Source organism: Pseudophryne corroboree, chromosome 8 (genome assembly GCF_028390025.1).
Source record: "Pseudophryne corroboree isolate aPseCor3 chromosome 8, aPseCor3.hap2, whole genome shotgun sequence".
Classification (NCBI taxonomy): Eukaryota; Metazoa; Chordata; class Amphibia; order Anura; family Myobatrachidae; genus Pseudophryne; species Pseudophryne corroboree.
Genome location: NC_086451.1, coordinates 191,121,162 through 191,147,975, shown reverse-complemented (window position 1 = coordinate 191,147,975; position 26,814 = coordinate 191,121,162). Strand labels below are relative to the sequence as shown.

General features: G+C 48.6%; 1 protein-coding gene across 12 annotated transcripts in view; it reads left to right on the top strand.

The window, feature by feature from the left end:
- PHKA1 (phosphorylase kinase regulatory subunit alpha 1) overlaps positions 1-26,814 on the top strand; it is an 828,488-nt gene that overhangs the window by 799,355 nt on the left and 2,319 nt on the right. The window lies entirely within an intron of this gene.

The following is a 26,814-nucleotide window of genomic DNA, read 5'->3' as shown; positions in this document are numbered from 1 at the left end:
GGGAAGCGGACTTCCTCAGCAGACATGATCTCCATCCAGGGGAGTGGGGTCTCCTTCCGGAGGTGTTCAAGGAGGTGACAGATCTTTGTGGCGTACCCCAGATCTACATGATAGCCTCTCGTCTCAACAAGAAGCTTCGGCGGTATTGTTCCAGGTCGAGTGGCGGTGGATGCCCTAGTGACTCCGTGGGTGTTCCAGTCAGTGTACGTGTTTCCTCCACTTCCACTCATCCCAAGAGTTCTAAAACTCATAAGGAGAACAAAGGTTCAAGCGATCCTCAATGCTCCTGACTGGCCAAGAAGGGCTTGGTACATGGATCTTCTGGATCTACTGCAAGAAGAGCCGAGGCCTCTTCCTCTTCGAGAGGACCTTCTGCAGCAGGGGTCGTTCGCCTATCAAGAATTGCCGCGGCTACGTTTGACGGCATGGAGGTTGAACGCTTGATACTAGCTCGGAAGGGCATTCCGAAGAAGGTCATTCCTACCCTGAGACAGGCTAGGAAAGCAGTAACATCTAAACATTACCATCGAATTTGGAAAAAGTATGTTCCTTGTTGTGAATCCAAGAAATTTCCTGCTGTGGAGTTTCAACTGGGACGGTTTCTCCTCTTCCTACAAGCTGGTGTGGATATGCGCCAGAAGTATGTATCTGTGAAGGTCCAGATTTCAGCCCTATCCATTTTCTACCAAGAACAATTTGGCTGCCATCCCTGAGGTTCAGACCTTTTTGAAGGGAGTTCTGCACATCCAACCTCCCTTTGTACCGCCTACGGCGCCTTGGGACCTTAACGTGGTGTTGCAGTTCCTCCAATCGGACTGGTTCGAGCCTCTACAGGAGGTTGAAGTCAAATTTCTTACGTGGAAGGCTGTCACTTTGTTGGCTTTAGCTTCTGCTAGACGTGCGTCGGAGTTGGGGGCTTTGCCCTGTAAAAGCCCATACTTGATCTTCCACGAAGCTAGAGCTGAGCTCCGGACACGTCAGCATTTTCTTCCGAAGGTTGTGTCGACATTTCATATCAACCAACCTGTTGTGGTGCCAATGGCTACTGACTCTTCAATTTCATCAAAGTCCATGGATATTGTAAGGGCTTTAAAAATACAGGTTGAGTATCCCATATCCAAATATTCCGAAATACGGAATATTCCGAAATACGGACTTTTTTGAGTGAGAGTGAGATAGTGAAACTTTTGTTTTTTGATGGCTCAATGTACACAAACTTTGTTTAATACACAAAGTTATTAAAAATATTGTATTAAATGACCTTCAGGCTGTGTCTATAAGGTGTATATGAAACATAAATGAATTGTGTGAATGTACACACACTTTGTTTAATGCACAAAGTTATAAAAAATATTGGCTAAAATGACCTCCAGGCTGTGCGTATAAGGTGTATATGTAACATAAATGCATTCTGTGCTTAGATTTAGGTCCCATCACCATGATATCTCATTATGGTATGCAATTATTCCAAAATACGGAAAAATCCGATATCCAAAATACCTCTGGTCCCAAGCATTTTGGATAAGGGATACTCAACCTGTATATGTAAAGAGGGCTGCTCGTCACAGGAAATCGGACTCCTGTTTGTCCTGTATGATCCCAAGAACATTGGGTGTCCTACTTCTAAGCAGATGATATCTCACTGGATCTGGTTCACTATCCAGCATGCGTATTCTATGGCAGGCTTGCCGTGTCCTACGTCTGTCAAGGCCCACTCTACTCGTAAGGTGGGGTGTTCCCGGACGGCTGCTCGGCGTTACAACTTTGACGAGCTGCAACTTTGTCTGGGTCGAACACATTTACAAAGTTCTACAAGTTCGATACTTTGACTGAACTTCAGATCATCAGAGGTCAATCAGTTCTGCAGGAGCCTCCGCGCTCTCCCTCCCATTCTGGGAGCTTTGGTACATACCCATGGTACTAATGTGGACCCCAGCATCCTCTAGGATGTAAGAGAAAATAGGATTTTGGTTACCTACCAGTAAATCCTTTTCTCGTAGTCTGTAGAGGATGCTGAGAGCCTGCCCAGCGCTTGGTTTTCCTGCAATTGTTATCTGGTTCAGTACAACTTTGTTTTAGTTAAGTACTGCATTGTTACTTGGTAAGTAATGTTTTCAGCGGTTGCTGAGTTTACAAGCTAAGTTAGCTTGATGTGCCTTGTATGTGTGAGCTGGTATGAATCTTGCCACTATCTTGTTAAATCCTTCTCTCGAAGATGTCCGTCTCCTCAGTTTCTAGACTGAGTCTGCTAGGAGGGGCATAGAGGGAGGAGCCAGCCCACACTCTCAAACTCTTAAAGCGCCAGTGGCTCCTTATGGCCCAGCGCTTCGTTTTCCTGCATTTGTTACTTCGTTAAGTACTGCATTGTTACTTGGTTAAGTACTGCATTGTTACTTGGTTAAGTACTGTTATTCAGCCGTTGCTGATTTGCTTCAAGCTGGTTACCTTGGATTTCTATTGTTATGTGTGAGCTGGTGTGAATCTCATCACTATCTGTGTATTTCCTTCTCTCGAAGTATGTCCGTCTCCTCGGGCACAGTTTCTAGACTGAGTCTGGTAGGAGGGGCATAGAGGGAGGAGCCAGACCACACTATTAAACTCTTAAAGTGCCCATGGCTCCCAAGGGACTCGTCTATACCCCATGGTACTAATGTGGACCCCAGCATCCTCTACGGACTACGAGAAAAGGATTTACCGGTAGGTAACCAAAATCCTATTTTTGGCTCACCGTATTCTCTGGTTGCGGTCCTGGTCGGTATACTTGGACTCTAAGAAAACCCTGGAGGTGCTCCCGTTTAAAGGTAACATCATCTTTGGTGAGGATCTCAACAAGATTGTCACTGACTGGGCGTCTGCTAAGACTGCATGTCTTCCTAGTACTGCTCCTACGGCTCCGAAGGCTAAGAGTACTTACTTTTGTTCCTTACGCCCTTCGGGTAAAGCAAAGGGTCAGGCGTATCCGAAACAGTCTCGCACTTCCAAAACCACCAAGCCTAAACGTGCCTGGGCTGCCCGTCAGCCTGCTTCCAAATCAGACAAGCCTGCTGCATGACGGGGCAGGCCCTCCCCCTCGGGGATCCCAGGGTGGGAGGCTGACTTCTACAGTTTACCCAGGTATGGTTGAAAATCATTTCAGATGCCTGGGTACGGGAAGTCGTCACTCACGGATATGCTATATCCTTCAAGACACGTCCCTATCCTCGCTTTTGCCTCACAGTTGTCCCTGCGGATCAAGTGAAGGCAAAAACCCTCCAGTTAGTGGTACAATCCCTCCTGGACATGAGAGAGGTGGTGTCGGTGCCTCTGGCTCAGAGGGGTAGGGGGTACTATTCATTGCTGTTCCTAGTCCCCAATCCGAATGGTTCCTCTCAGCCCTTCTCAACTTCAAATCTTTGAACAAATTTCATATGGCGAGACCCTTTGCTCAATTGTTTTGGCTTTGGAGCCAGGGGATTATATGGTATCCCTGGATATACAGGATGCTTACCTGCATATCCCTATTGCCATGTCACATCAACATTTCCTGCGATTTGCTATTGGCATCCTCCATTACCAATTCCAGATCTTACCGTTTGGACTGACCACGGCTCCGCGAATATTCACCAAGGTCATGGCGGTTATGACGGCCTTACTCCGCCATCAGGACATCAGGATCCTACTGTATGGAGACAACTTGCTGATCCTGGCCAATTCACCAGAAGTTCTTCTCCATTCATCTGGATCTGACGGTCCAGTTTATGCAAGCTCACGGGTGGCTCATCAACTGGAAGAAATCATCCCTGGTCCCTGCCCAGAGCATGGTGCACCTGGGGGCATTGCTGGATACTCACAACCAGCGATTGTTCTTGTCTCAGGAGAAAGTCCTGAAGCTTCAGGACAAGATACGTTGCTTCCACTCCCATCCACGAGTGTCGATACACTCGGTGATGCAAGTACTAGGCCTCATGGTGTCTACTTTCGGCATAGTGGAGTACGCACAATTTAATTCACGCCATCTGCAGAAGCTGATTCTTGCCAAATGGGATGGCCTGCCTCACCGAATCAGGTCTCAAATGATCGCCTTGTCTCTGGAGGTTCGTCTGTCACTGACCTGGTGGCTACAGGACCAACGATTGAGCAGGGGTCGTCCCTTTTGGATCTCCAACTGGGTCCTTCTGATGACGGATGCCCATCTGAGGGGCAGTGGTGCGGTGTTGGAGCAACACTCTTAAGGGTCGCTGGACCAGGGAGGAATCTCTCCTACCAATAAACATTCTAGAATTGTGGGCAGTGTTCAGTGCTTTAAAACTGGCCCAGCATCTGGTACAGAACAGGCCTGTGCAAGTACATTCGGACAATGCCACCACGGCGTACATAAATCATCAAAGCGGCTCTCTAAGCCGCATGGCAGTGATGTAAGTGTCAAAAATTCTTCAATGGGCCGAACGCTATCTACCAGCCATGTCGGCAGTGTTCATACCGGGGGTCCTCAACTGGAAAGCGGACTTCCTCAGTTGTCAGGACGTACACGCCGGAGAGTGGAGCCTTCATCCAGAAGTATTTCAACTCCTAGTGGACAAGTGGGGCCTACCAGACGTAGACCTGATGGCGTCTCGAAACAAACACAAGGTTCCAGTCTTCGGAGCAAGGACAAGAAATCCTCAAGCAGCGTTCATGGACGCTCTTGCAATTCCATGGAACTTTCGGCTGCCGTATGTGTTCCCTCTAGTGTCCGTTCTGCCCAGGGTGATAAGGAAGTTCAAGCAGGAAGGAGTAATCCTACTGCTGATCGCTCCAGCGTGGCCCAGACGGCATTGGTTCTCAGACCTTCAGGGTCTCTCATTAAAGCGTCCTCTTCTGCTTCCACAATGACCAGACCTCCTTGTTCAGGACCCTTGTGTCTACCAGGATTTGACACGGCTGGCTTTGACGGCATGGCTCTTGAAGCTTCAGTACTGAGGCCCAAAGGTTTTTCTGAATCGTTCATTTAAGACTATGTTGAAGGCCCGTAAGCCGGCTTCTGCTCGGATTTACCATAGGGTCTGGATTTCTTACTTTGCTTGGTGCGCATCTAACAATCATGACGTTTACAAGTTTAATACGGCCAAACTTTTGGCCTTCTTACAACAGGGCCTTGATTTAGGCCTTCGTCTGGCCTCCCTCAAGGTTCATATTTCTGCCTTGTCGGTATGGTTTCAGAGAAAACTTGCGACTCTGCCTGATGTTCATACATTCACTCAGGGTGTTTTGTGGATTCAACCTTCCTATGTTCCACCTGTGGCTCCTTGGGATTTGTCGGTGGTTTTGGATGCATTACAAGAGTCTCCGTTTGAACCTCTTGAATCTGCGGACTAGAGTGGCTTTCTCTTAAGGTATTGTTTCGGCTGGTTATTGCCTCTGCTAGACGGGTATCAGATTTGGGTCCTTGTCTTGTAGGTCCCTCCTCTATCTGAATTTTCACAGTGACCGGGCGGTTCTTAGAATGCGCCCTATTTATCTACCTAAGGTGGTATCGTCTTTCCTCCATAATCAAGAGATTGTGGTTTCGGCCTTTGTCTCTCCTGATTTGTCCTCCAAAGAGCGGTCTTTGGATGTGGTACGGGCTCTCCGTATTTATGTTAAGAGGACAGCCTCCGTTAGGAAGTCTGATTCCCTCTTTGTACTGTTTGGTTTTCACAAACGTGGCTGGCCTGCTAACAAGCAGACCTTGGCCAGATGGTTTAGAATGGTGATTGCACATGCTTATGTACAGGCTGACCTTCCAGCTCCTGCTATCATCAAAGCCCATTCTACTCAGTCTGTTGCACCTTCTTGGGCGGCCCGCCGTGGTGCGACCCTTGAACAATTTTGAAGGCTGCTACGTGGTCCTCAGTGAACATGTTCATAAGGTTCTATGCCTTCGATACTTCCGCCTCCCAGGATGCTTCCTTTGGACGCTGGGTTCTTGTGCCTGCTACAGCGCGTCCCCTCCCATGAGGAACTGCTTTAGGACATCCCCGATGTTATTCCCTGTGGTATACAGTGTACCCCGCTGCAGAAAAGGAGATTTATGGTAAGAACTTACCTTTGTTAAATCTCTTTCTGCAAGGTACTTTGGATTCCACGGGGCGCCCACCCTGACGTACTTAGCTTCTTTGGGTTGGTATGGCATTAGCCGCTGATACCTTTTCCTGACGTGAGAATGTGATGTCTGTGGCTACTAACGGTTGTCGTCTCTTTTAACTGCTATTGCATTGGACTGGTTAACAAAACTGAGCTCCTGTGCACGGAGGATTCGGCTCTGAGCATCTTGGGAACAGTCAAAGCTTTTAGCCTGTTGGTGCCTCGGATCAAGATCCTACTCTACACCTGATGTTATTCCCTGTGGAATCCAGTGTACCTCGCAGAAAGATTTAACAAAGGTAAATTCTTACCATAAAACTCCTTATTTATTTATTACCAGTTATTTATATAGTGCACACACATTCCACAGCACTTCACAGAGAATATTTGGCTATTCAGATCAGTCCCTGCCCTAGTGGATCTTACAATATATATTCCCTATAACATGTACACGCAGACACATTCACACTTGGGTTTATTTTGTTGAGGGCCAATTCACCTACCAGTATATTTTTGGATTGTGTGAAGAAACCGGAGCACCCGGAAGAAACCCATGCAAGCACAGGGAGAATATACAAACTCCACACAGTTAGTGCCACGGTGGGAATCGAACCCATGATCTCAGTGCTGTGATGCAGTATTACTAAATATTACACCATCTTTACTGCTTGGTATGAATTTATAATTTTAAAGATATATATATATATATAGATACAATGGAGAATGAAGGCGGCACTCACGCAGGCTGGTGCAGATGTAGAAAAATCAGTTTATTGCTCCGACATGTTTCGGGGACTTGCCCCGTCCTCAGGGCCTTAACAACCCAAACTGAACATTAGACAAACATATATACCCTACCCAAACCATACAATCATGATAAAATGCCACTCACCTGCTCCACGGCGCCATGCTGTCGTCCGGACGCCGAACAGCGCTGTCACGTCGCTCACCCCTGGCGTCATCCAGCCGCGCCGCGTCTCCATCACCTAGGTAACCAGACGCTACACACGCTGGGCGCCTGGGGATACTCTGTAATACCGTGCTGACGACCCGTGATGTCATCTGGCGGCGCTAGCAGTGCGGTTGCCGTGGCAACTAATGAAACTATACAAGAAAAACAAAAACATAGAATAAATACATACGTACAGTGCATAACAGCCCTACCATCTAGATGATAATAGGTTTTAGACACATATCAAGATAATAATAGGACTATACTAAGCTATCGTAAGCTACATGGTTCTATTACTAGCCTATATAGCAATCAAAAATTCTCTTGAGGCTAAACCAAAAAATCTAAAAATCAAAAAAAATCGAAAGATAAAGAAAATCGAAAGATAAAGGATGATGATGCCAAGTGGTAAGTGAATGGTATGTAAACTGTATCAGTCCCCAATAATCAAGAATCTTAAACAATGGGGCACGATGAGAATAAAACAAAAGAAATTTACAAAAAGCTCTGAAGGCCAAGATTTTCATTCAGGCCTCGAGGGGATAAGGTCCCCAGTTTATAAATCCATCTGGACTCATGTTGTAATAACACTCGATCCCTATCTCCCCCTCTAAGTGTCTTGGGAACGTGATCAATCAAGATGGCCCTAATGCTAGCCACCCCGTGTTTAAATTCCAAACAATGGCGGGCAAACGGTTGATCACTCTGACCTTTCTCTAATGCTTTTTTAATTGCACTCCTATGTAGGGCCATACGTTCACGAAACTGACGTATGGTCTTGCCCACATAGGCAAGACCACATGGGCATGTCAAAAGGTACACCACGTGTGTGGAAGTACATGTAAGGCGATGTTTAATGGGAATCTTCTTCCCAGTTAAGGGATGGTTAAATGTGTTTCCCGTCATTAGTGTGTTACAAGTGGCGCAACCCAAACACCTAAAGCACCCCAGTTTAGTTCTCAAAAAATGGGTTTCCTGTGCACTAGTAAGTTGGGTAACGTCTAATTTAACTATGTGATCACTAATATTACGACCCCTAGTATAACTAGGCAGTAAGGAAGTATGGGCCAATGATGACAGAGCTCCCTCCGTCTGTATGATTGGCCATAGTGCTTTAGCCTTTTTAATATTCCTATTTGTGGCCGTGGTGAATCGGATTATTGGTCCTACGGGATTTAACTGTGGGACATAATGCTTGTTCACGTGGAACGCTAAGGGCCTTAGATTTAGCTTTTTCAAGTTCCCCTAGGGGATAACCCCGTTGTGCAAATTTAAGCAGCATATTACCCATGGCTGTCTCAGTATCATTGGGATCTGATGTAATGCGTCTGACCCGCATAAACTGCGAAAAGGGTAAACCCCTTTTCAATGAACTAGGGTGAAAACTACGATAGTCAAGTAACATATTTCTATCAGTCGACTTAACAAATAGAGAAGTTGACAGCTTGCCCTGATTGATAGTAATGGCTACGTCCAAATAGTTGACCGTGGTACCATCAATGATAAAGATAAACTGTACCGGGTGCTGGGTCGCATTATGGTCCTCCCACAGGTTGATCAAATCTTCTCTAGACCCCTGCCATAATACTATTAAATCATCGATGTACCTTCTAAAATAAACTACCTTAGACTTAATAGTAGGGTCCAAATAAAACATTCGGGTCTCGACCTGATGCATGAATGCATTTGCGTACAATGGGGCCACGGCGGACCCCATCGCACACCCTGCAAGTTGTAAGATAAATCGGCCATTAAAGACAAAATAATTCCGTCTTAGGACTTTATCCAACAATGACAAAAAGAATGGTATATCTGGACCTTGATAAATGACATTATCTTGAATAAGGGCTCTCACAGCTTCAATACCCGCCTCGTGCGGTATACAAGTGTATAAGCTAGTAACATCCGAGCTGCAAAGCAACACCCCCTCTGGTATATCGCCCAGGGCTTGTAGCTGTAGCAGAAGGGATGTAGTGTCTTTTAAATAAGAAGGAAGTGATTGGATACATGGATTTAAAAAGGCATCGAGGTACACTGAAATAGGGTGGTATAACGACCCTCTAGCAGACACAATGGGCCTGCCAGGCGGGTCCACCAAGGTTTTATGGACCTTGGTCACCGTATAAAACAGTGGGGCCTTGGGATGTTCAATAGTGAGAGCCTTTACTAAATCATCTGCAATTATGCCCTGATCCTTGGCTGTTAACAGAAATGCATCTAATTCCCTTTTGTATTCTTTGGTCGGGTCCATCATGAGCCTCTTATAAACCCTGGTATCTTTAAGTTGACGCTCACATTCTTTAATGTATTCATCAAGGTTTTGTATCACTATGGACCCGCCCTTATCAGCCTTACGAACTACTATGTCCGTTCTAAGGGACAAGTCCCGCAAAGTAGTCATCTCAGCTCTAGTAAGGTTAAGATGAACCTGATCCGTCTTTAAACTAGTGTCCTCAGTCTCCAACATACGCAAAAACGTCCTGATTGAAGGATTCAGGCTGGGAGGGTCAAAGTTAGATCGCGGGGCTATCCGACGTAACTGTATAGGAACCTTCGACTCTAAGTGATCAACGGGCCGAGAGTTGAAGTATTCTTGCCGCCTCAAAGTTCTACCTAATCTGTGTAATTCCACTTTCCTCTCCAAAGGGTCCGGGAGAACCGTGGGCACAAACGACAGTCCTTTCGCTAATAGATGATATTCTTGGTCTGATAGTGGTACCGAAGATAAATTGAAGACCAATTCTTTTAAGCTCTCGGCGGTTTTTGTGCGAATGATCCTTTGATTTTGTTTCGCCCTCCGCGTCCTTTCCCTCTTCCTGGTTGGGGGGTACGATTGGACCGGGTGCGAATTCCCTGTGCTCCATGGCCTAAAGGGAAGGCCCCTTCAGACTGAGATGTATTGCCAGAGGGTCCTTCTGAATCGCTTGCTGAGGTGCTAGCCCCCGTCTGTTGTTCCCTCCGCCAACGTGAATTTGATCGCCAGTTGGGTTGTTTATAGTCCTGTGATGCCCGGGTACCGCCCAACCAAGGATAAACTTGCCTTTGTTGATAGTCTCTCTGTACTGTAGCAAGTTTATCCTTCTTGAAACGTACTAAATCTTGTCGGTATTGTTCAATTTGGGTACCTAGTTTCGCAATCCAATCCGTTTGGGTATCCAGCTGTAGTGCGGGCTTGTGTTCACCCTCGAACTGTACCAGTTGCTCTCTTACTAGGTTAAGCTCCCTGGTGGACTCTTCCACAACTAGCAGCAATAGGTCCATGGAGCATTTGTTTAGGATCGCAACCCACCGCCGACAAAAAGCTGTATTAAATCGTCCTATGGTCGGTGAGTTGCGAATCCTAAAACCACGAGGTATAAGATTATTAGGATAATAATCGGATAGAGAGATTCCATGGTAGAGGAAATCCACTTCCCTCTGTTTCAACCTCAGCCATTTCTTGTATAATTCATCACAAGTACTCTTGACAGGATCATCATCCAGCCGTCTCTCTATTAATATGGCGTTAGCCTCTATGTCAGAGAAGCTTAGTCGTTCGCTGGCATCCTTGTGTATAAGCTCTAATGTAGATTCCATTTCTGCGTTGTTATCCATGTTGATTCACTGTAAAGGTGTCTGCCAATTACCTCACACTGCGGTAAGGACGTATGCAATAACAGAGACACACCAAGTGAAAGGTTTAAAAACAAAGAAGCTAGAAGCTTTTCATGAAAGTAAAAAGTCCTGAGTAAGAAACCACGAAAACAGATGGTGCCTTGGCCTGGAAAGGTGCCCCTGGTAGATGTGGCATCCAACCGACAGCTATCCAATACAATACATACAAAAAATCCCGGCACTCCTCTTATGTCTGTTTAAGGTGCTGCGGTGCCCTCCCAGAGGTGTATTCCTCAGTGGATGCAATGGAGAATGAAGGCGGCACTCACGCAGGCTGGTGCAGATGTAGAAAAATCAGTTTATTGCTCCGACATGTTTCGGGGACTTGCCCCGTCCTCAGGGCCTTAACAACCCAAACTGAACATTAGACAAACATATATACCCTACCCAAACCATACAATCATGATAAAATGCCACTCACCTGCTCCACGGCGCCATGCTGTCGTCCGGACGCCGAACAGCGCTGTCACGTCGCTCACCCCTGGCGTCATCCAGCCGCGCCGCGTCTCCATCACCTAGGTAACCAGACGCTACACACGCTGGGCGCCTGGGGATACTCTGTAATACCGTGCTGACGACCCGTGATGTCATCTGGCGGCGCTAGCAGTGCGGTTGCCGTGGCAACTAATGAAACTATACAAGAAAAACAAAAACATAGAATAAATACATACGTACAGTGCATAACAGCCCTACCATCTAGATGATAATAGGTTTTAGACACATAGCTTAGTATAGTCCTATTATTATCTTGATATGTGTCTAAAATTGTTTTTAGTATATGTTATCAAAACCCTTATCCGCATTTTCTCCTTCAGGGTCCACAAGATCCACGATAGGATTGTAGGTGGCATCAGAGGATCGGGTACTAAACGGTTACAACTTTTGGTTCCCAGCATGCATCGGTCCAGCCTCCCTATAACCCTGTTTCCTGAACCAGGGAATTCAGTTTTTTGTTTAGTGCAACAGAAGCCCGACCACTGTAGAAAGCTTTTCAAACTTTTATTATTTTACATAGTCTTTTTTTCCAAAGCGGCTTTAGTTTGCGCCTTAAACATATAATTTAATAGTCCCTCTTATAACTTCCCGCTGGAGTCGCAACAGACAGTTATCTTCGTGTAAACACTGGCGTTACGGCGGGCACTAGCTGGATGTACTAGCAGGTCCGCGCTGACAATCCCAGGCAGCGTCCGGAGCACGTGGTGAAGATAAGGCATCTGTATCCAGTTAGTGGTTTAAGACGCATGTGATGCTGCTTTACTGTCTCGGGTTGGGAGACTACCGGACAGTCGCAGACGTTGTTGTCCACCCATGGTGCACCAGCGCTAGACCTCAGGAATCATAGGCTCTGGGGATTAATGAGGCCGCAAACCCTGTGGTGAATGTCAGCATTGGGAAGTAAGACTCTCCACTGGTCGCCCCTCCTCCCAATTCATGACCAGTTTTCTCCAAATTTCCCGCCATGAACTGCATTTACCTACTTCCATCTGAGACGCAATGAGACTAAGTACACGTGGTGCGTGTACTCGCTTTGCAGCTGTATTCACTGGTGTGTCTCTTACTGATTTTTCTCTGACGTCCTAGTGGATGCTGGGTACTCCGTAAGGACCATGGGGTATAGACGGGCTCCGCAGGAGACTGGGCACTCTTAAAAGAAAGATTAGGTACTATATCTGGTGTGCACTGGCTCCTCCCTCTATGCCCCTCCTCCAGACCTCAGTTAGTATCTGTGCCCGGCCAGAGCTGGATGCACCCTAAGGGCTCTCCTGAGCTTCCTAGAAAAGAAAGTATATGTTAGGTTTTTTATTTTACAGTGAGACCTGCTGGCAACAGACTCACTGCTACGAGGGACTGAGGGGAGAGAAGCAAACCTACCTGCTTGCAGCTAGCTTGTGCTTCTAAGGCTACTGGACACCATTAGCTCCAGAGGGATCGAACACAGGGCCCAACCTCGATCGTCCGTTCCCGGAGCCGCGCCGCCGTCCCCCTTGCAGAGCCAGAAGAACGAAGAGAAGTTGAAAATCGGCGGCTGAAGACTCCGGTCTTCATTAAGGTAGCGCACAGCACTGCAGCTGTGCGCCATTGCTCCCTTAGCACACCACACACTCTGGTCATTGATGGGTGCAGGGCGCTGGGGGGGGGGGGCGGCGGCGCCCTGGGCAGCAATTAGATTACCTTACTTGGCGAAAAGCACATAATACAGTCTGATAAACTGTATATGTACATTAACCCCCGCCATTATACATTTAAAAAAGCGGGAGAAGCCCGCCGCTGAGGGGGCGGGGCTATCTTCCTCAGCACACCAGCGCCATTTTCTCTTCACAGCTCCGCTGGAAGGACGCTCCCCAGTTTCTCCCCTGCAGTTCCAGACTTCAAGGGTAAAAAAGAGAGGGGGGGGGGCACATAAATTTAGGCGCAAAACTGTGTAAATAAGCTGCTATAGGGGAAAAATCACTCAGTATAGTGTACATCCCTGTATTATATAGCGCTGTGGTGTGTGCTGGCATACTCTCTCTCTGTCTCCCCAAAGGACTTTGTGGGGTCCAGTCCTCAGTCAGAGCATTCCCTGTGTGTGTGCGGTGTGTCGGTACGGCTGTGTCGACATGTTTGATGAGGAAGCTTATGTGGAGGCGGAGCAGGTGCCGATAAGTGTGATGTCACCCCCTGCGGGGCCGACACCAGAGTGGGTGGATATGTGGAAGGTATTAACCGACAGTGTCAACTCCTTACATAAAAGGTTAGATGACGTGACAGCAGTGGGACAGCCGGCATCTCAGCCCGTGCCTGCCCAGGCGTCTCAAGGGCCATCAGGGGCTCAAAAACGCCCGCTACCTCAGATGGCAGACACAGATGTTGACACGGAGTCTGACTCCAGTGTAGACGAGGATGAGACAAATGTACAATCCACAAGGGTCATCCGTTGCATGATTACGGCAATGAAAAATGTGTTGCACATTTCTGGCATTAACCTGGTTACCACTAAAAAGGGTATTATGTTTGGGGAGAAAAAGCAACCAGTGGTTTTTCCTCCATCTGATGAGTTGAATGAAGTGTGTGAAGAAGCGTGGGGTTCCCCCGATAAGAAACTAGTGATTTCTAAGAGGTTACTGATGGCGTACCCTTTCCCGCCAGAGGACAGGTTATGTTGGGAGACATCCCCTAGGGTGGACAAGGCGCTCACACGCTTATCAAAAAAGGTGGCACTGCCGTCTCAGGATACGGCCGCCTTAAAGGAGCCTGCTGATAGAAAGCAGGAGGCTATCCTGAAGTCTGTATATACACACTCAGGTACTATACTGAGACCTGCAATTGCGTCAGCATGGATGTGTAGTGCTGCAGCAGCTTGGTCCGATACCCTGTCAGATAATATTGATACCCTCGACAGGGATACTATTTTGCTAACCATAGAGCATATTAAAGACGTCGTCTTATATATGAGGGATGCACAGAGGGATATTTGCCGGCTGGCATCTAGAATTAATGCAATGTCCATTTCTGCCAGGAGAGTATTACAGACTCGGCAGTGGACAGGTGATGCTGATTCTAAAAGGCACATGGAGGTTTTGCCTTATAAGGGTGAGGAATTGTTTGGGGATGGTCTCTCGGACCTCGTATCTACAGCAACAGCTGGGAAGTCGACATTTTTACCTCAGGTTTCCTCACAGCCTAAGAAAGCACCGTATTACCAGGTACAGTCCTTTCGGCCCCAGAAAGGCAAGCGGATCAGAGGCGCTTCCTTTCTGCCCAGAGGCAAGGGGAGAGGGAAAAAGCTGCACCAGACAGCCAGTTCCCAGGAACAAAAATCCTCCCCTGCTTCCACTAAGTCCACCGCATGATGCTGGGGCTCCACAGGTGGAGCCAGGTGCGGTGGGGGCGCGTCTCCGGAACTTCAGCGACCAGTGGGTTCGCTCACAGGTGGATCTCTGGGTACTGCAAGTGGTATCTCAGGGATACAAGCTGGAGTTCGAGGCCACTCCCCCACGCCGTTACCTCAAATCGGCCTTGCCAGATACTCCCAAAGAAAGGGAGGTAGTACTGGCGGCTATTCACAAGCTGTACCTTCAGCAGGTGATTATCAAGGTACCCCTCCTTCAACAGGGACAGGGTTACTATTCCACAATGTTTGTGGTACCAAGACCAGACGGTTCGGTGAGACCCATCCTAAATTTAAAATCCTTGAACACTTATATAAGGAAGTTCAAGATGGAATCGCTCAGGGCGGTTATTGCAAGCCTGGAAGAGGGGGATTTTATGGTGTCGCTGGACATCAAGGATGCATACCTGCATGTCCCCATTTACCCACCTCACCAGGAGTACCTCAGGTTTGTGGTACAGGACTGTCATTACCAATTCCAGACGTTGCCGTTTGGTCTGTCCACGGCACCGAGGGTATTTACCAAGGTAATGGCCGAAATGATGATACTCCTCCGAAAGTAGGGAGTTATAATTATCCCGTACTTGGACGATCTCCTGATAAAGGCGAGGTCCAAAGAGCAGTTGCTAGTCAGCGTAGCACTATCTCAGGAAGTGCTGCATCAGCACGGCTGGATTCTGAATATCCCAAAGTCACAGCTGATTCCTGCGACGCGTCTGCTGTTCTTGGGCATGATTCTGGACACAGAACAGAAGAAGGTCTTTCTCCCGGAGGAGAAGGCCCAGGAATTATCATCTCTGGTCAGGGACCTCCTGAAACCAAAACAGGTGTCGGTGCATCACTGCACACGAGTCCTGGGAAAGATGGTAGCTTCTTACGAAGCAATTCACTTCGGCAGATTCCATGCAAGGATCTTCCAGTGGGATCTATTAGACAAGTGGTCCGGATCGCATCTTCAGATGCATCGGTTGATCACCCTGTCCCCGAGGGCCAGGGTGTCTCTGCTGTGGTGGCTGCAGAGTGCTCATCTTCTCGAAGGCCGCAGATTCGGCATACAGGACTGGGTCCTGGTGACCATGGATGCAAGCCTCCGAGGTTGGGGGGCGGTCACTCGGGGAAGAAACTTCCAAGGACAATGGTCGAGTCAGGAAACTTCCCTACACATAAATATTCTGGAACTAAGGGCCATTTACAATGCCCTGAGTCAAGCAGAACCCCTGCTTCAAAACCAACCGGTGCTGATTTAGTCAGACAACATCACGGCGGTCGCCCATGTAAACCGATAGGGCGGCACAAGAAGCAGGATGGCAATGGCAGAAGCCACAAGGATTCTTCGATGGGCGGAGAATCACGTGCTAGCACTGTCAGAAGTGTTCATTCTGGGAGTGGACAACTGGGAAGCAGACTTCCTCAGCAGACACGACCTCCACCCGGGAGAGTGGGGACTTCATCCAGAAGTCTTCAAGCTGATTGTAAACCGTTGGGAACGGCCACAGGTGGACATGATGGCGTCCCGCCTCAACAAAAAGCTAAAAAGATATTGCACCAGGTCAAGGAACCCTCAGGCGATAGCTGTGGACGCGCTAGTGACACCGTGGGTGTACCAGTCGGTTTATGTGTTCCCTCCTCTTCCTCTCATACCCAAGGTACTGCGAATAGTGAGAAAGGGAGGAGTAAGAACTATACTCATCGTTCCGGATTGGCCAAGAAGAACTTGGTACCCAGAACTACAAGAGATGATCTCAGAGGACCAATGGCCTCTGCCGCTCCGACAGGACCTGCTACAGCAGGGGCCCTGTCTGTTCCAAGACTTACCGCTGCTGCGTTTGACGGCATGGCGGTTGAACGCCGGATCCTAACGGAGAAGGGCATTCCAGATGAAGTCATTCCTACGCTGATGAAGGCTAGGAAGGATGTGACAGCAAAACATTATCACCGCATATGGCGAAAATATGTTGCTTGGTGTGAGGCCAGGAAGGCCCCAAAAGAGGAATTTCAGCTGGGTCGATTTCTGCACTTCCTACAGTCAGGAGTGACTATGGGCCTAAAATTGGGATCCATTAAAGTCCAGATTTCGGCCCTGTCTATTTTCTTTAAAAAAAAACTGGCTTCACTGCCTGAAGTTCAGACGTTTGTTAAAGGAGTGCTGCATATTCAGCCCCCTTTTGTGCCTCCAGTGGCACCTTGGGATCTCAACGTTGTGTTGGATTTCCTAAAATCGCATTGGTTTGAGCCACTTAAGACCGTGGAGCTAAAATATCTCACGTGGAAGGTGGTCATGCTGTTGGCCTTGGCTTCGGCCAGGCGTGTGTCAGAATTGGCGGCTTTGTCATGTAAAAGCCCATATCTGATTTTCCATATGGACAGGGCGGAATTGAGGACTCGTCCTCAATTTCTTCCTAAGGTGGTATCAGCATTTCATTTGAACCAACCTATTGTGGTGCCTGCGGCTACTCGTGACTTGGAGGATTCCAAGTTAATGGACGTAGACAGGGCCCTGAAAATATGTTTCCAGGACAGCTGGAGTCAGAAAGACTGACTCGCTCTTTATCCTGCATGCACCCAACAAGCTGGGTGCTCCTGCTTCAAAGCAGACAATTGCTTGCTGGATCTGTAGCACGATTCAACTTGCACATTCCGCGGCTGGACTGCCGCATCCTAAATCCGTAAAAGCCCATTCCACGAGGAAGGTGGGCTCTTCTTGGGCGGCTGCCCGAGGGGTCTCGGCTTTACAACTTTGCCGAGCTGCTACTTGGTCGGGTTCAAACACTTTTGCAAAATTCTGCAAGTTTGATACCCTGGCTGAGGAGGACCTTGAGTTTGCTCATTCGGTGCTGCAGAGTCATCCGCACTCTCCCGCCCGTTTGGGAGCTTTGGTATAATCCCCATGGTCCTTACGGAGTACCCAGCATCCACTAGGATGTCAGAGAAAATAAGAATTTACTCACCGGTAATTCTATTTCTCGTAGTCCGTAGTGGATGCTGGGAGCCCGTCCCAAGTGCGGACTCTCTGCAATACATGTATATAGTTATTGCGTAACTAAAGGGTTATTGTTATGAGCCATCTGTTAATGAGGCTCATTCTTGTTTTCATACTGTTAACTGGGTATAGTTATCACAAGTTGTACGGTGTGATTGGTGTGGCTGGTATGAGTCTTACCCTGGATTCCAAATCCTTTCCTAGTAATGTCAGCTCTTCCGGGCACAGTTTCCCTAACTGAGGTCTGGAGGAGGGGCATAGAGGGAGGAGCCAGTGCACACCAGATATAGTACCTAATCTTTCTTTTAAGAGTGCCCAGTCTCCTGCGGAGCCCGTCTATACCCCATGGTCCTTACAGAGTACCCAGCATCCACTACGGACTACGAGAAATAGAATTACCGGTGAGTAAATTCTTATTACGTCCTAGTGGATGCTGGGGACTCCGTAAGGACCATGGGGAATAGACGGGCTCCGCAGGAGACTGGGCACTCTAAAGAAAGATTTAGTACTACCTGGTGTGCACTGGCTCCTCCCTCTATGCCCCTCCTCCAGACCCCAGTTAGAATCTGTGCCCGGCCAGAGCTGGGTGCTCCTAGTGGGCTCTCCTGAGCTTACTAGTAAAGAAAGTATTTTGTTAGGTTTTTTATTTTCAGAGAGCTTCTGCTGGCAACAGACTCTCTGCTACGTGGGACTGAGGGGAGAGAAGCAAACCTACTAACTGCGGCTAGGTTGCGCTTCTTAGGCTACTGGACACCATTAGCTCCAGAGGGTTCGAACACAGGATCTTAACCTTGGTCGTCCGTTCCCAGAGCCGCGCCGCCGTCCCCCTCGCAGAGCCAGAAGTCAGAAGCCGGCGGAAGCAAGAAGACATCGAAATCGGCGGCAGAAGATTCCTGTCTTCACATGAGGTAGCGCACAGCACTGCAGCTGTGCGCCATTGCGCCCACACTACCCACACACTCCGGTCACTGTAGGGCGCAGGGGGGGCGCCCTGGGCAGCAATTAGGATACCTCTTGGCAAAAAGACGCATATATACAGCTGGGCACTGTATATATGTACGAGCCCCCACCATTTTATTTACACAGACCCGGGACAGAAGCCCGCCGCTGAGTGGGCGGGGCCTTCTTCCTCAGCACTAAACGGCGCCATTTTCTTTCCACAGCTCCGCTGAGAGGAAGCTCCCCAGGCTCTCCCCTGCAGTATCAAGGTAGAAAAAGGGTAAAAAGAGAGGGGGGGCACATAAATTTAGGCGCAAATTATCATAAACAGCAGCTACTGGGTAAACACTAAGTTACTGTGTAATCCCTGGGTTATACAGCGCTGGGGTGTGTGCTGGCATACTCTCTCTCTGTCTCCCCAAAAGGCCTTGTGGGGTCCTGTCCTCCATTAGAGCATTCCCTGTGTGTGTACGGTGTGTCGGTACGTTTGTGTCGACATGTTTGGCGAGGACAGTTACGTGGAGGCAGAACAAGTGCAATTGAATGTGGTGTCGGCGCCGACACCTGATTGGATGGATATGTGGAAGTTGTTAAATGATAACGTAAGCTCCTTGCATAAAAGGTTGGATAATCAGTCAGGGTCTCAACCCATGTCTGATTCTACAGCTCAGAGGCCGTCAGGGTCTCAAAAGCGCCCACTATCCCATTTGGTTGACACAGATGTCGACACGGATTCTGACTCCAGTGTCGATGACGATGCAAAGTTGCAGCCTAAAATGACTAAAGCCATCCGATACATGATTATAGCAATGAAGGATGTATTGCACATATCGGAGGAAAACCCTGTCCCTGACAAGAGGGTTTATATGTTTGGGGAGAAAAAGCAAGAAGTGACTTTTCCCCCTTCACATGAATTAAATGAGTTATGTGAAAAAGCGTGGGATTCCCCGGGTAGGAAAGTACTAATTTCCAAAAGATTACTTATGGCGAATCCTTTCCCGCCAACGGATAGGTTACGCTGGGAATCCTCCCCTAGGGTAGACAAAGCGTTGACACGCTTGTCTAAGAAGGTGGCCCTGCCGTCACAGGATACGGCCGCCCTAAAGGATCCTGCGGATAGGAAGCAGGAAGGTATCCTGAAGTCTGTTTATACACATTCTGGTACTCTTCTGAGGCCAGCAATTGCTTCGGCCTGGATGTGTAGTGCTGTAGCAGCATGGACAGATACTCTGTCTGAGGAGATAGTTACCCTGGACAGGGAGACTATTTTACTGACCCTAGGGCATATCAAAGACGCTTTCCTATATATGCGGGATGCCCAGAGGGACATTTGCCTGCTGGGCTCTAGAATAAACGCAATGTCGATTTCTGCCAGAATGGTCCTATGGACTCGGCAATGGACAGGTGATGCCGACTCTAAAAAACACATGGAGGTGTTACTTTATAAGGGTGAGGAATTGTTTGGGGACGGTCTCTCTGACCTAGTTTCCACAGCTACGGCTGGGAAGTCAAATTTCTTGCCATATATTCTCTCCCAGCCAAAGAAAGCACCGTATAACCAAATGCAGTCCTTTCGTTCACAAAAAAGCAAGAAAGTCAGAGGTGCATCCTTTCTTGCCAGAGGCAGGGTTAGAGGAAAAAAGCTGCACCATGCAGCTAGTTCTCAGGAACAAAAGTCCTCCCCAGCTTCCACTAAATCCACCGCATGACGCTGGGGCTCCACTGGCGGAGCCAGGAGCAGTGGGGGCGCGTCTCCGAAATTTCAGCCACCAGTGGGTTCGCTCACAGTTGGATCCTTGGGCTATACAAATTGTGTCTCAGGGATACAAGCTGGAATTTGAGGTGACGCCCCCTCACCGTTACCTAAAATCGGCCTTGCCAGCTTCCCCCATGGAAAGGGAGGTAGTGTTGGCAGCAATTCACAAGCTATATCTCCAGCAGGTGGTAGTGAAGGTTCCCCTCCTTCAACAGGGAAGGGGTTACTATTCCACTATGTTTGTGGTACCGAAACCGGACGGTTCGGTCAGACCCATTTTAAATTAAAATCCCTGAACATTTATCTGAAGAAATTCAAGTTCAAGATGGAATCGCTCAGAGCGGTCATTGCAAGCCTGGAGGAAGGGGATTTTATGGTGTCTCTGGACATCAAGGATGCGTACTTGCATGTCCCCATTTATCCACCTCATCAGGAGTACCTCAGGTTTGTGGTACAGGACTGTCATTACCAATTCCAGACATTGCTGTTTGGCCTGTCCATGGCACTGAGAATATTTACCAAGGTGATGGCGGAAATGATGGTGCTCCTTCGGAAGCAAGGGGTTACAATTATCCCATACTTGGACGATCTCCTCATAAAGGCAAGGTCCAGGGAGCGGTTGCTAATCAGCGTAGCACACTCTCAGGAAGTGTTGCGACAGCACGGCTGGATTCTGAATATTCCAAAGTCGCAGCCGATTCCTACGACGCGTCTGCCCTTCCTGGGCATGATTCTGGACACAAACCAGAAAAAGGTGTTTCTCCCGGAGGAGAAGGCTCAGGAGCTCGTGACTCTGGTCAGAAACCTCCTAAAACCAAAACAGGTATCGGTGCAGCACTGCACGCGAGTCCTGGGAAAGATGGTGGCGTCATACGAAGCCATTCCCTTCGGCAGGTTTCATGCGAGGATCTTTCAGTGGGATCTGTTGGACAAGTGGTCCGGATCGCATCTTCAGATGCATCGGCTGATCACCCTGTCCCCCAGGGCCAGGGTGTCTCTTCTGTGGTGGCTGCAAAATGCTCACCTCCTCGAGGGCCGCAGGTTCGGCATACAGGACTGGGTCCTGGTGACCACGGATGCAAGCCTCCGAGGATGGGGGGCAGTCATTCAGGGAAGAAACTTCCAGGGGCTGTGGTCAAGTCAGGAGACTTGTCTGCACATCAATATCCTGGAACTAAGGGCCGTATACAACGCCCTGAGTCAAGCGGATCCTCTTCTTCGAAACCAACCAGTGCTGATTCAGTCGGACAACATCACTGCAGTGGCCCATGTAAACCGCCAGGGCGGCAGAAGAAGCAGGGTGGCAATGGCAGAAGCCAGCAGGATTCTTCGTTGGGCGGAGAATCACGTACTAGCACTGTCAGCAGTGTTCATTCCGGGAGTGGACAACTGGGAAGCAGACTTCCTCAGCAGGCACGACCTCCACCCGGGAGAGTGGGGACTTCATCAAGAAGTCTTCACGCAGATTGCAAATCGATGGGAACTGCCACAGGTGGACATGATGGCGTCCCGTCTCAACAAAAAGCTAAAAAGGTATTGCGCCAGGTCAAGGGACCCTCAGGCGATAGCTGTGGACGCACTAGTAACACCGTGGGTGTTCCAGTCGGTCTATGTGTTTCCTCCTCTTCCTCTCATACCAAAGGTGCTGAGAATTGTAAGAAAAAGAGGAGTGAGAACAATACTCATTGTTCCGGATTGGCCAAGAAGGACTTGGTACCCGGAAGTGCAAGAAATGCTCACAGAGGACCCTTGGCCTCTGCCTCTCAGACAGGACCTGTTGCAACAAGGGCCCTGCCTGTTCCAAGACTTACCGCGGCTGCGTTTAACGGCATGGCGGTTGAACGCCGGATCCTAGCGGAAAAAGGCATTCCGGATGAAGTTATTCCTACGCTGATAAAGGCTAGGAAGGACGTGACAGCAAAGCATTATCACCATATATGGCGAAAATATGTTGCTTGGTGTGAGGCCAGGAAGGCCCCTACAGAGGAATTCCAGCTGGGTCGATTCCTGCACTTCTTACAGTCAGGAGTGACTATGGGCCTAAAATTAGGGTCCATAAAGGTCCAGATTTCGGCCCTATCCATTTTCTTTCAAAAAGAACTGGCTTCACTGCCTGAGGTTCAGACGTTTGTTAAGGGAGTGCTGCATATTCAGCCCCCTTTTGTGCCACCAGTGGCACCTTGGGATCTTAATGTGGTGTTGAGTTTCCTGAAATCCCACTGGTTTGAGCCACTTAAGACCGTGGAGCTAAAGTATCTCACGTGGAAAGTGGTTATGCTATTGGCCTTAGCTTCGGCTAGGCGTGTGTCAGAATTGGCGGCTTTGTCATGTAAAAGCCCCTATCTGGTTTTCCATATGGACAGGGCAGAATTGTGGACTCGTCCGCAATTTCTGCCAAAGGTGGTGTCATCCTTTCATTTGAACCAACCTATTGTGGTGCCTGCGGCTACTTGTGACTTGGAGGATTCCAAGTTGCTTGACGTAGTCCGGGCTTTGAAGATTTATGTAACCAGAACGGCTGGAGTCAGGAAGACTGACTCGCTGTTTATCCTGTATGCATCCAACAAGCTGGGTGCTCCTGCTTCAAAGCAAACTATTGCTCGCTGGATCTGTGGCACGATTCAGCAGGCTCATTCTGCGGCTGGATTGCCGCATCCAAAATCTGTGAAAGCACATTCCACAAGAAAGGTGGGCTCTTCTTGGGCGGCTGCCCGAGGGGTCTCGGCGTTACAGCTTTGCCGAGCTGCTACTTGGTCCGGTTCAAACACATTTGCAAAATTCTACAAGTTTGATACCCTGGCTGAGGAGGACCTTGTGTTTGCCCATTCGGTGCTGCAGAGTTATCCGCACTCTCCCGCCCGTTTGGGAGCTTTGGTATAATCCCCATGGTCCTTACGGAGTCCCCAGCATCCACTAGGACGTTAGAGAAAATAAGATTTTACTCACCGGTAAATCTATTTCTCGTAGTCCGTAGTGGATGCTGGGCACCCGTCCCAAGTGCGGACTTTCTGCAATACGTGTATATAGTTATTGCTTACTAAAGGGTTATGTTATGTGGCATCAGTTGAGTGATGCTTGTTTGTTGTTCATGCTGTTAACTGGGAATGTTATCACAAGTTGTACGGTGGCTGGTATGAGTCTTACCCTGGATTCCAAAAATCCTTTCCTTGTACTGTCAGCTCTTCCGGGCACAGTTTCCTTAACTGAGGTCTGGAGGAGGGGCATAGAGGGAGGAGCCAGTGCACACCAGGTAGTGCTAAATCTTTCTTTAGAGTGCCCAATCTCCTGCGGAGCCCGTCTATTCCCCATGGTCTTTACGGAGACCCCAGCATCCACTACGGACTACGAGAAATAGATTTACCGGTGAGTAAAATCTTATTTTTTGAGCTGCATTATCGCTTATTTTCAGTGGTGCTCTGCCAGAAAATTTTACTCAATGTCCTTCAGCATTTCAAGAATTCTAGTCTTCCTTCAAGCTGGAATGGACCAAGCATAACTTCTTTTTTTCAAGGGAATGCTGTACATGCAGCCTCCGTGTGTACCTCCAACAGCTCCTTGGTACCTAGGACTGGTTCTCAGGGTGCTTCAAGATGCCTGATTTGAACCCCTACAATGCGTGGCTCTCAAATGGTTAGCAGCTAAAGTTCTCTTTCTACTGGCAATTGCTTCAGCTAGAATAGACAGACAGAGCGGTTCTCTGAACTAAATCTGGATATCTTCCTAAGGTGTTCTCAAAGTTCCATCTTAACCACTTGCCTGGCATGGTCGTATCAGATGCGACCATGCCTGCAAGTGCTCTATCTGACCTGGTCGCACAGGATGCGACCAGTCAGATAGAGACTATCAGCAGTGGCAGGGAAGATAAACTTCCCTCCGCTGCTGCTGTCAGAGGGACCGGAAGGTCCCCCTGCCTCCCTGCACTCTCCCCCTGTGTCTGCCGTGCTGCCGATCACTGCTGATCGGTCAGCACGGTAGGATCACCCCCTCCAGCGGCTGCAGACAATGGCAGCCGCTGGGGAGAATAAATTAACCCTCCCAAACCACCCCCAGACCCGCCCTGTATACCTGCAGGCTGCCCTGGCTTTCATAAAGGAAAGCCGCAATGTTCCGATGGTCGCGATGTTTCCGATCGATGTTTTGATGTTTGGGAAAAAAAATATTTTAATAAAAATATATATATATTTTTTTAACTAAAATCATTTGGGATAGGGTTTTAAGTCATGTTCTTCACCTAATTCACTCATAAAAAAAAAACCCGACAATTTCGGAGCGGTTTTCGGCGAAATAAATCGTCAGTTAAGTGGTTAATGAAGAAATAGTAATTCCGACCTTTCAAATACTTGATCAATCAGTGGGACATGCATCATTGAACCTAGTTCGTGCACTAAGGATCTATGTGGATCGTACCAGTACCATCAGAAGAACAGATACTCTCTTTGTTCTATATGGATTTCACAAGAGAGGATGGCCTGCCAATAAGTAAACATTGGCTAGATAGCTTCAGAAGACTATCTGAGAAGCATACTCTACTCTCAAGCCGATCTCCCTATCCCGGATAATGTCTCTGCCCATTTTACCCATTCAGTAGGCTCTTCATGGGCAGCCCACCGTGGTGCCTCAGCTGAGCACGTGAATCCTGTAAAATACTGTGGACCCTGAAGGAGAAAACCAGAGTTATGGTAGACTTACCATTGTTTACTCTGTTTCTCTGAGGTGCACAGTATTCACAGGGAACCCACCCTGACGCACCTGATTTGAACATCTCTACACACACTTCTGGTATGGAAGTGTGTGTGTGTGTGTGTGTGTGTGTGTGTGTGTGTGTGTGTGTGTGTGTGTGTGTGTTCTTCTTGCTGGAATAGCTCTTAATTCTCGCTCTAATCCTGCTCCTTCTTTGTAACAAACTGAATTCCCTGGGCCAGGAGGCGGGATTTTGGGCAGGCTGGACCTATGCATGCTTAGAGCCCAAAAGTTTTAACTGTTTGGTGCCTGATCCTCTGACGCCACCTACAACACATCGTGAATCCTGTGGATACTGTGGACCTCGGAGAAACAGAGTTAACAATGCTAAGTCTACCATAACTCTTGTTTTGTCCAAAGTCTCTGAATGTGAAATCATTGCTGGGTTATTGCTGGATCGACCTGGGTTGTGACTCAGTCTGAAAGGGGCCATCTGAAAAATCCCGGATCGAGCGAAAGGGGTATATATCAGATTACAACCTGCAATTTGGGAGGTCATCTAGAATCCGCAGCACTAGAAATCCCATGGCTAGCCCAGGTAAAGTCTGCTTGTCAGCTGCAGTATATAACACCAGTGGGCACAATATTATAGCCCAAAATCGTACTGTGTTATGTGACAGTGCCGTAACTAGGCATTTTAGCACTGTGTGCAAGAAACGACATTGGCGCGCCCCCCCCATGCAAGATAGGGGCAGTGCGCGGCATAGGTGCGCGAAAAATATATAGGGGTGTGGCTTCATGGGGAAGGGGCGTGGCCACAAAATAATAACAATTCATACTACGGTGCACAGTAGTCTCCATTATTCAAATTACGCTGCACAGTAGCGCCACTACACCAGGTAGAGCCCCTTTTATACATTACAGCAGACAGCGTCCCCCTTTTTACACATTACAGTAGACAGTCCCCCTTTTTACACATTGCGGCAGCCAGTCCACCTGTTTTACACATTGCGCCAGCCAGGCCCCCTTTTTACACATTGCAGCAACCAGGCCCCCTTTTTACACATTGCAGCAGCCAGGACCCCTTTTTACACATTGCGGCAGCCAGTCCCCCTTTTTACACATTGCGGCAGCCAGTCCCCCTTTTTACACATTGCGGCAGCCAGGACCCCTTTTTACACATTATGGCAGACTGTGTCCCCCAGAGAGAGAGAGAGGGATATACTTACCTTCTCCCCGCTGACAGGCTCCTCGTGCTGGCATCTCCCTCTGTGCAGGCATCAGACAAGGAGGAGGAGGGAGGGGGACTGAAGCCACAGCAGCGCTATGTCATTGGAGGTAAGCGCCGCTGCAGCATCCCCCTCTCCTTCCGTATAGGCTGCCCGGCGCTGCTGTGGATGCTGGGATGGAGGAACCGCTTACTACCAATGAAATAGCGCTGCTGCGGCTCCAGTCCCCCCCCCCCCTCCTCCTCCTTCTCACCTGCCCGGCGCTGCTCTCTCCTTCACAGCACGGCTGCGGCGCACGGCGCAGACTTCAGAGGCGGCATGTAATGAGTCAATTTGACTCATTACATGCCGCTGGCCGTGCGCCCTCAGGGCAACTGCGCTGTGTGCCAAGCCCACTTGGCACACTGGTATGTGATATTGCCTGATGTATCAATATACTATACACACACAAGGGTCTCCAAAACTAGCCCGTCCCTGCAATGTGCCTGTCCCTCCATGGTACATTGGGGTGATAATATTTGCGGGTGTCCCCCAGAAAACTGGTATTTTTGAGCAGAGCTTTAACTAGACATTTTGGTGCCCTGTGCCCGAAAAGAGAATTTAAAAGACAGACAGGATGCACCAAAGGTGCGTGTAAAAAGAATAGAATAATTCCAGTAGTGTCTATTATTC